Source organism: Ranitomeya imitator, chromosome 7, assembly GCF_032444005.1.
Source record: "Ranitomeya imitator isolate aRanImi1 chromosome 7, aRanImi1.pri, whole genome shotgun sequence".
Lineage (NCBI taxonomy): Eukaryota > Metazoa > Chordata > Amphibia > Anura > Dendrobatidae > Ranitomeya > Ranitomeya imitator.
In genome coordinates this window covers 61,847,133-61,855,038 of record NC_091288.1, presented here as the reverse complement: position 1 = coordinate 61,855,038, position 7,906 = coordinate 61,847,133, and the positions used below count along the sequence as shown (strand labels likewise).

Here is a 7,906-nt window from a genome sequence, read left to right as displayed (position 1 = left end):
ATACCAGAAGTGAACGGATACATAGCGCAACAGATCGAACAAATCAAAACATTATACAGGTATTAAGACACATGTTTAAAACACTGATATACAACAAAAGAGCCATAAAGAGGAATGCTGACCGATATATACATAAAATAATATATAAATAACAACACAATATGTGTATATGTAAAAATATCCAAGAGACAATAACAAGTGCACAGTGTATGTGTAACATGTCCCCAAATGATGTGTATGATACACATTTACCAATATATAAGTGCACATAAAATACTGAACATACAAATAATACAAACAAGAATGGAGTGTATATAACACCCACAATTCAATCAGTATATGGTGAAAACAGCATAATAAAAATGCGAAAGTTGTGCCACCAGTGTTGAACTCTTCCTCCTAATATCAGGCTCAGACGATCCAATGGTGCCGGATACATAACCGGTATCCGGCACCATTGGATCGTCTGAGCCTGATATACTGATTGAATTGTGGGTGTTATATACACTCCATTCTTGTTTGTATTATTTGTATGTTCAGTATTCCTCTTTATGGCTCTTTTGTTGTATATCAGTGTTTTAAACATGTGTCTTAATACCTGTATAATGTTTTGATTTGTTCGATCTGTTGCGCTATGTATCCGTTCACTTCTGGTATCCCCCCTGTTATAATATCCTTCCATGCTCATGTGCGCATGTCTCGGATCGATGCGCTCTGGGGCATCGCTTTAGGCATACTCACGCCGACATGGGAGATCCAGCGGCGCTCTATTCTTTTCCCTGGCTCGCGTGTCGGACGTTGCCGGAAGTGATGCGCGCTGATCTGTGGACATGCGCCGCACAAATGAGCATGGTGTCTGGATTTAAGGGTGTCTGGACATACGGCACACTACCGCACCTTGACAAAGAAGGCGAAACGCGCGTCGGTGGCGGCGGGGGGCATCGGTCCTGACCTGGCATATCATATACATCTGATTTAAACTAGTCATTGGACCTAATACTGATACTATACCCTGGGTTCATTTATTTACTGACGGCACTTAGCCTGTTTCCCTTACCCATGCTGGCCATTGTTCCATCTTGTTTGTCAGGACTTTTGCCCCACTTTTTCCCGATTCTAGTCTTGTACTGTGTATATTATAACTGACGTTGTATATTTAATAAATTTTGTATTTTGTTACATTTGGACCTATCTCCAATTTTTTCCTAATGTGATATATATCTGATAGGGAGAGTCCTGTTGGTGCATTGATGTGAGACATGTGTATCGTGGTTTGTCTCAACAGCACCATTTCACCTATGGTACCTTATATGGTTTATGTTTATTTACCTTCTGACTTTGTCTTATCTGCTCCTGACCATTGCTGAACCTCCTGCCTTGTTCCTGACAATGTGTATTTCTGATCCCTTTAGTACTTCTGCCTCTGTTTTTAGACTCGGCTTGTCTGACCACTCTCTCGCCACTTGGTGGCGCCTGTGCTGCTGCTCTGTGGTGCTTCTCTGTGTACGCAGTCTCATTTCCCTCTCAAGCTCCCTCTGGTGGAGGTTGCGCTATACTGCACCACAGCAGCATGACACTTATAGAAGGGACGATGCGCCATTTGACTTTTGGATGTCAAAATTTGCTGGAATACTTAGCGGACACCATATTGTGTTTTAAGAGCCCCTGATGTGCCTAAACAATGCAATCCTCCCACAAGTGACCCAATATTGGAAACTAGACCCCTTGATGAATGTATCTAGATGTGTGGTGAGCACCATGAACCACTAGGAGCTTCACAGAAGTTTATAACGTATAGCCGTGAAAATAAATAAAATCACATTTTTTGTACAACGTTTTTAGTCCCAAATGTTTTATTTTCACATGGAGTAAGAGCAGAAAATCGGTGGTTTGAAATAGGCGCTGCCAAGCAATAAATCTATGGATTCCATTGGCAATCTTGGAAGGATTAAAATAACCTTTTATTGTTGCTAAGTGTTTCAGAGCTCAACTGGCTCCTTCATCAGGCACAGGAATGTCATTTCATGGGTGGGGTGTTTAACCTAATTCATTAACCTAAACCTGTATCCTACTCATTCAGCAGAAAAAAGGGATCTCTAAATAGACAAGAAAATACATAACACTCTACATTAATGACCATGATCTTAATAATACAAAAGTGTGCAAGATAATAATAATAATAATATTGAAGCATGTTTTTATTATGGTGCATAAATGCAAATTTTGATCTTCTATGTTACAATCCCGTTTTTTTTTTTAAACTTTTTTACCTTTTTTAACATAATACCTCTATAGCACTTTTACTTTTTTAACTCTAACTGCTTCTGATCGCTTATACAGCATAGCAATGCACGAGCATGATATAGTAACATAGTAACATAGTAACATAGTTAGTAAGGCCGAAAAAAGACATTTGTCCATCCAGTTCAGCCTATATTCCATCATAATAAATACCCAGATCTACGTCCTTCTACAGAACCTAATAATTGTATGATATAGTAACATAGTTAGTAAGGCCGAAAAAAGACAAGAAAAGAAAAAAACAAATCCTTCATTATTGCATTGGCCGGGAATCGAACCCGGGTCAACTGCTTGGGAAGCAACTATGCTCACCACTATACCACCAATGCATGAGCCCTAAATGCTCTGAGCATGGTGTAACAAGTTTATTTTGCTCTGGTGACCCGGATGTCATCATGACGACATAGGGTCACCATAGCAACAATCGACCCCTCGCGATGACGTTGTGAGATCGCTGATCAGAGGGCAGAGGGGGCTCCCTTCCTCTGCCTGCCGTCTAAATGCCGCTATTAATATCGATAGCAGCATCGCCTTTCTTTCACCCATAATGTAGTAATGGCAGACGCTATAAAAGGGCTGGATGATTTCCTCAGTACACATAACATTGTGGGTTATAGATAATTTAGTGACAATAAAATGTATTATTGGTGGAGAGAGGTTAAACTTAATGGACCTAGGTCTTTTTTCAACCTATGTAAGTATGTACCTACAGTACCTGCCTGTTCTTTTTGCCTCAGATCGTTTACGGACCGCTCCTGCCGGCAATTCAGCTGCTCCACATCAACAGAGCAGCTTTTTCTTTTTCAGCTGTTCTGTTGACAAGGCCTCACTGCTTATATCACGCTGATTGACAGTTTGTTCACTGCAGCTATGCAGTGGGGAGCCGGCTGCCAATCAGTATGATGTTTGCTGTCACTCTCCGTCAACAGGGCAAAGAGAAGCTGCTTTTCTGTTTACGTAGCATATGCCACAGAATTGCCAGCAGGAGTGGTCTGTGACCACTCTGTGCCGGCAGAGATCTGTGCTGGGTAGAACAGGCAGGTAGTTAGCCACTACCTGTTGTTAGTTCTTAGGCCCATAGGGAAAAATGAAAATAGTCGTGGATAACCGCTTAAATGGGGAAGCCTATTTCAGCTGATCAAGCCGGGAGCAGCACAGAGCCAGCAAAACAGGCATCTATTAAGTGATTGCAACTTAATTCATCTACAATTTAAAAGTATTAGTCGCTACATAGTGGAAACATATTCCGCACATTCAGCAATTATATTTCCAGTAACTTTTTGTCAATGTTTCAACTTTCCTCCCTGTTAATTGTCTTACTTTATAGTGTTTTCCCTTTTCTTGTGAAGTTATAGATGGGCATTTGCTCAGGCCGTAGTAGTTGGAGGGTGTGGTGGCTGTGTCTGCTTGGCTTGACATTCTGTTCAGTCAGTCCATTCAATGAGAAGCACAGACGTGAGTCCTGTTCCTACAGTGCCAGAATGAGCACCACAGCTAATGCCAGAGGATTGTGCTTGCATAGACCCTTGTAAAATCGATTGGATGGATAACGAGCCAGAAAACATTATAAATTTCATATATTTTTTACTTTTTATTACAAACACTTTACTTTGTTTATATTTCGCTATTTTTGTATAGTCATCAGCTAATCAAAATAGAAAATCTAAAACTAATTTACTACACCACTGATAACAACGATGATTCTTGTACCAATACATAGTTCTTAGCTAGTGTCATGCTCATGCCCTGACTGGTGGGCGTGAGCTCGGGGGGTTTGTGGCCCCACTATGCCACAAACCAGACTACCCTGGAAGGGGCGTGACTATGACAGCTGCCTGGGTTTTCACTGGAGCCTCTGATCGTGAGGTCAGACTTGTGCGTCAGGCAGCTGCCAGGTGCTACTCCAGGGTGGTGTCTGGCTGTGGCTGCTGATCCCACTTGGAGATCAGGAACACTACGACAGGTGCGTGCATCAGGCAGGACTGGCAGAAGAGCACAGCTGAAACTCAGAAGAGTAGGCTGGCACGGCAGAGACACAGGGCTGGCAGGTACGGCAGAGACACAGGGCTGGCAGGTACGGCAGAGACACAGGGCTGGCAGGTACGGCAGAGACACAGGGCTGGCAGGTACGGCAAAGACACAGGGCTGGCAGGTACGGCAGAGACACAGGGCTGGTAGGTACGGCAGAGACACAGGGCAGGTTGGTGTGGTGTATGAAGGAACAGGTAGGGACCTGTTTACACAGGAGATGCAGGTAAGGAAACTAGCAGTAAGGAGTGGAGTATGAAGGAACAGGGTGGGACCTGTTCACACAGGAGGTGGACCGCAAGGTATGTGGAGAGGAACTGCAGCAAAGAGATGCTGCAGCAGAAAGAGCCAGCATGAAGCAGAACTGCAGGTGTACGAAGCACAGGCAGAGCCGCAGAGAGACAAGGGTAGAGAGCAGGGTAGAACCACAAAGTGCAGAGCCAAGAGCAGAGCAAAGGCACAGAGTGCAGAGCCAAGAACAGAGCGAAGTCACAGATTGCAGAGCCAAGAGCAAAGTAGAGGCACAGAGTGCAGAGCCAAGAGCCGAGCGGAGGCATAGAGTGCAGAGCAAATCCACAGAGTACAGAGAGAAGAGCAAAGGAAGCCCCAGAGTGCAGAGCAAAGTCACAGGTTGCAGAGCAAGAAGCAAAGCAAGGTCGCAGAGTGCGGAGTCGAGAGCAGAGCAGAGAGGCACTAGGAAAGACACAGCAGGGAAAGAAACCACAGACAAGGAGATGAAGGTAGGACAAAGTTCAGACAAGTTAATAGAACAAGACAAGGTATAAGAACAAAGACAGAGGGACCAGAATATTCAGCCTCCTGGAGGGCAGAGAAACAAGATACATGGCAAAGCAAGGAGAACAGCCTTCGAAGAAGGGAAGACACAGAGCAAGGCCTGGCAGGTCAGAAGCAAAACACCAACTGAGTTAACACATTGCACAGGCCCAGTCCACTGGATGGAGCTGCCCTAAATACTGGAGGCCTCTTGGTAATTGGTCAGGAACAGATTAGACAGTTGCACCTGATTCCTATAAGAACCAGAGAGTTCAGGCGCCGCCCCCCCTATGCACACAGCCAGGAAGCATGCAGAGAGCAGAGGCACAGAATATGGAGCTGGCAACAAACAGAAACCACAACATGACCTGGAGCAGTGGGTAAGATAGTGTGAGAGATGAGAGGCCATGCCATGACGCCAGCAGAGTTGTTACAGTTAGATACACCAATAGCTATCACTGTATCATATTATAATCATATTATATTAATGAAAACCTTATATTAGTATATTAATGAAAACCTTATATTAGTATATTAATGATAACCTTATATTAATGTGAAGCCCTGAGACCGCAATGTTTATGGGTTACAACTTACATAAAATCCTAGTAATAATCCATCTTAAAGGGGTTGTCTACTACTTGGTCATCGCCTTCTCAATCGCCATGTTTACCCTTATAAAATAACATAACATTGTCAGTGCTGGCTTTCCCGGGGCTTGCGTGACATTGTTATGTCACGCGATACTTGCAGCCAATCAGCGGCCACTTCACTCTTGCAATTTCAGACGTAACTGATATTTAATGCAAGTCAGAGCTGTGGCTGCTCGCTCACTTCCTCTGGATGTCCGATTTGTCTGAAGGAGGTGAAAGTGAAGTGGCGGCTGATTGGCTGCAGGGATCACATGACATAATGTCACACAAGACCCGAACGAGCAAGTGCCGACACTGCTAGAACAGCACTTGCACCAGAGATAGCTGTTATTAATTTATAAGGGGGGAATATAGTGATTGAGAAAGAGTTACCCGAGTAATAGACAACCCCTTTAAAGGCTCATTCACAAATAAGCTTTTAGCATATGAGTGCTATCCATGTTTTTTAAAGATATATCTCTTACTTACAATAGTCTATGAGGCTGCTCACATGATTTTTTGCAAATTGAGTGAAATGTTGATCTGAGGTCCAGGTCAAACTCAGCAATAAAAGTCTATGGGTCAATGAAAAAAAATGGACAGCTCTCGGTTGCCTTCCAAGTGCTGTCTGTTTTTCGTAGACTGCTACATAAGGGAAGGTGGAAAAATTATTTTTTTTATCTCATCAAAAAAAAACTGATGAAACTCTGACCAAAGACTGATGAAACTGATGAAAATCTGATGACATTTTTATGAAAAATTCTGCTGAAATTAGTGTGATAAAATCATTGACTAGTGAATGAGCCCTCAGGGGTCTTCTAGTCAATAACATTCATCAACTATCTACTGCAGGGGTCCCCAACCTTTAGCTCGGGAGCCACACGTGTCTCGCGGTCCCATGGATTGTGGCTCGCAGTTGTCTACCATCTTGGTACATTGGCTCAAGTTCTAGCAAACAGGTAAGAAGAGCACATCTGAAAATGGTGAATTTTGTGAGCAGCCCTGCACAGAAGAGCAGATCTGGATGCACAGATAGTGGTTTTGAGATGATTTAAGGATGGTACGCTGGAGACAAGATGACACCACCTGTCAGAGGAGGTGTTTGAAGCTGGATGTGACAGTGTCTTGGGAGTACTTTATAGGAGAATACTGAATGGGGGGTATTGTGGGAACCCCTGGATTTTTGTATACTGCTTTGGGGTGATTGATTTTTGTGGAAAGCTTTGGTTATCATTATGCCTGTAATAAGGGCTTTGGTTGTCACTATTATGAGAGGGGCGGGAGCGGAAAGTGGCTCTCGACCCTCTCTCAAGGCTGGATGTGGCTCACGACCCTCTCTCAGAGCTGAATGTGGCTCTCAAGGTCAGAAACGTTGGGGACCTCTGCTCTACTGGATATTTGAAACATGAAAGCTAGTAGGGGTTTGACCACTAAGACCCCATATTCACTAGAATGTAAAGCGCCCATCTTTGGTTTCTCCCCACCAGCAAATATATAGTAAGTTATGGAGTGAGAAGTGGTCAGACAACTCGTGTTGTAGTTTCGTAAGATAGGTGCTGACAGAATAAAACGTGAGCAAGAAATAGTCACTATTGTAACAACATAAATATTATAGAGCTTAGAAATAATGACGTAGGGTAGAGAGACATCCCTACAACACACCACAGCCTAGAAATAAATATAAAAGCTACTGAGATTCACCACAATACAGTGAATCCTAGTAGGAATAAAATACAAGGTACTTAGATATCATCATGGTAGAACACAGCCTATAGCTCAAGACACGGGTTATATTGAGACATTAAAGTAATAGAACAAAGTCTAGAAATACCCACAAATACAGGCATAACCTCATCATTCAATGAATCATTCTAGAACGCTGCCAATAAATAAAACTAAAAAATCTATGTAACATCACTGCAGTAAAGCAAACATTATTTGGACAGTAAAATAAAACCACTGCCTAAGGCAAGTGCAATGGTGACATTAATAGAATAGAACTCAGCCTAGAAAAAAAAAACATTTCTGTGACAAAATTGCTATAACAGGACACCAGTAACTTGTTTATTCCCCATCAATGTCCCATTCTTTTATTTGGTGGCAGAATCCTCCCTCTGCTTTTTGCGTTCTGAGCATTACCTGATATTTTAGGGTCCTTAGTGTCTTACTTT

The 7,906-nt window shown here is 43.0% G+C and overlaps 1 non-coding gene across 1 annotated transcript; it reads right to left on the bottom strand.

Annotated features, from left to right (window-relative positions):
• Positions 1 to 2,558: 2,558 nt before the first annotated feature.
• On the bottom strand, positions 2,559 to 2,630 carry TRNAG-CCC (transfer RNA glycine (anticodon CCC)). The gene has a single exon. It is a non-coding gene; the product is annotated as a tRNA-Gly (tRNA).
• Between the last annotated feature and the right edge of the window lie 5,276 nt (positions 2,631 to 7,906).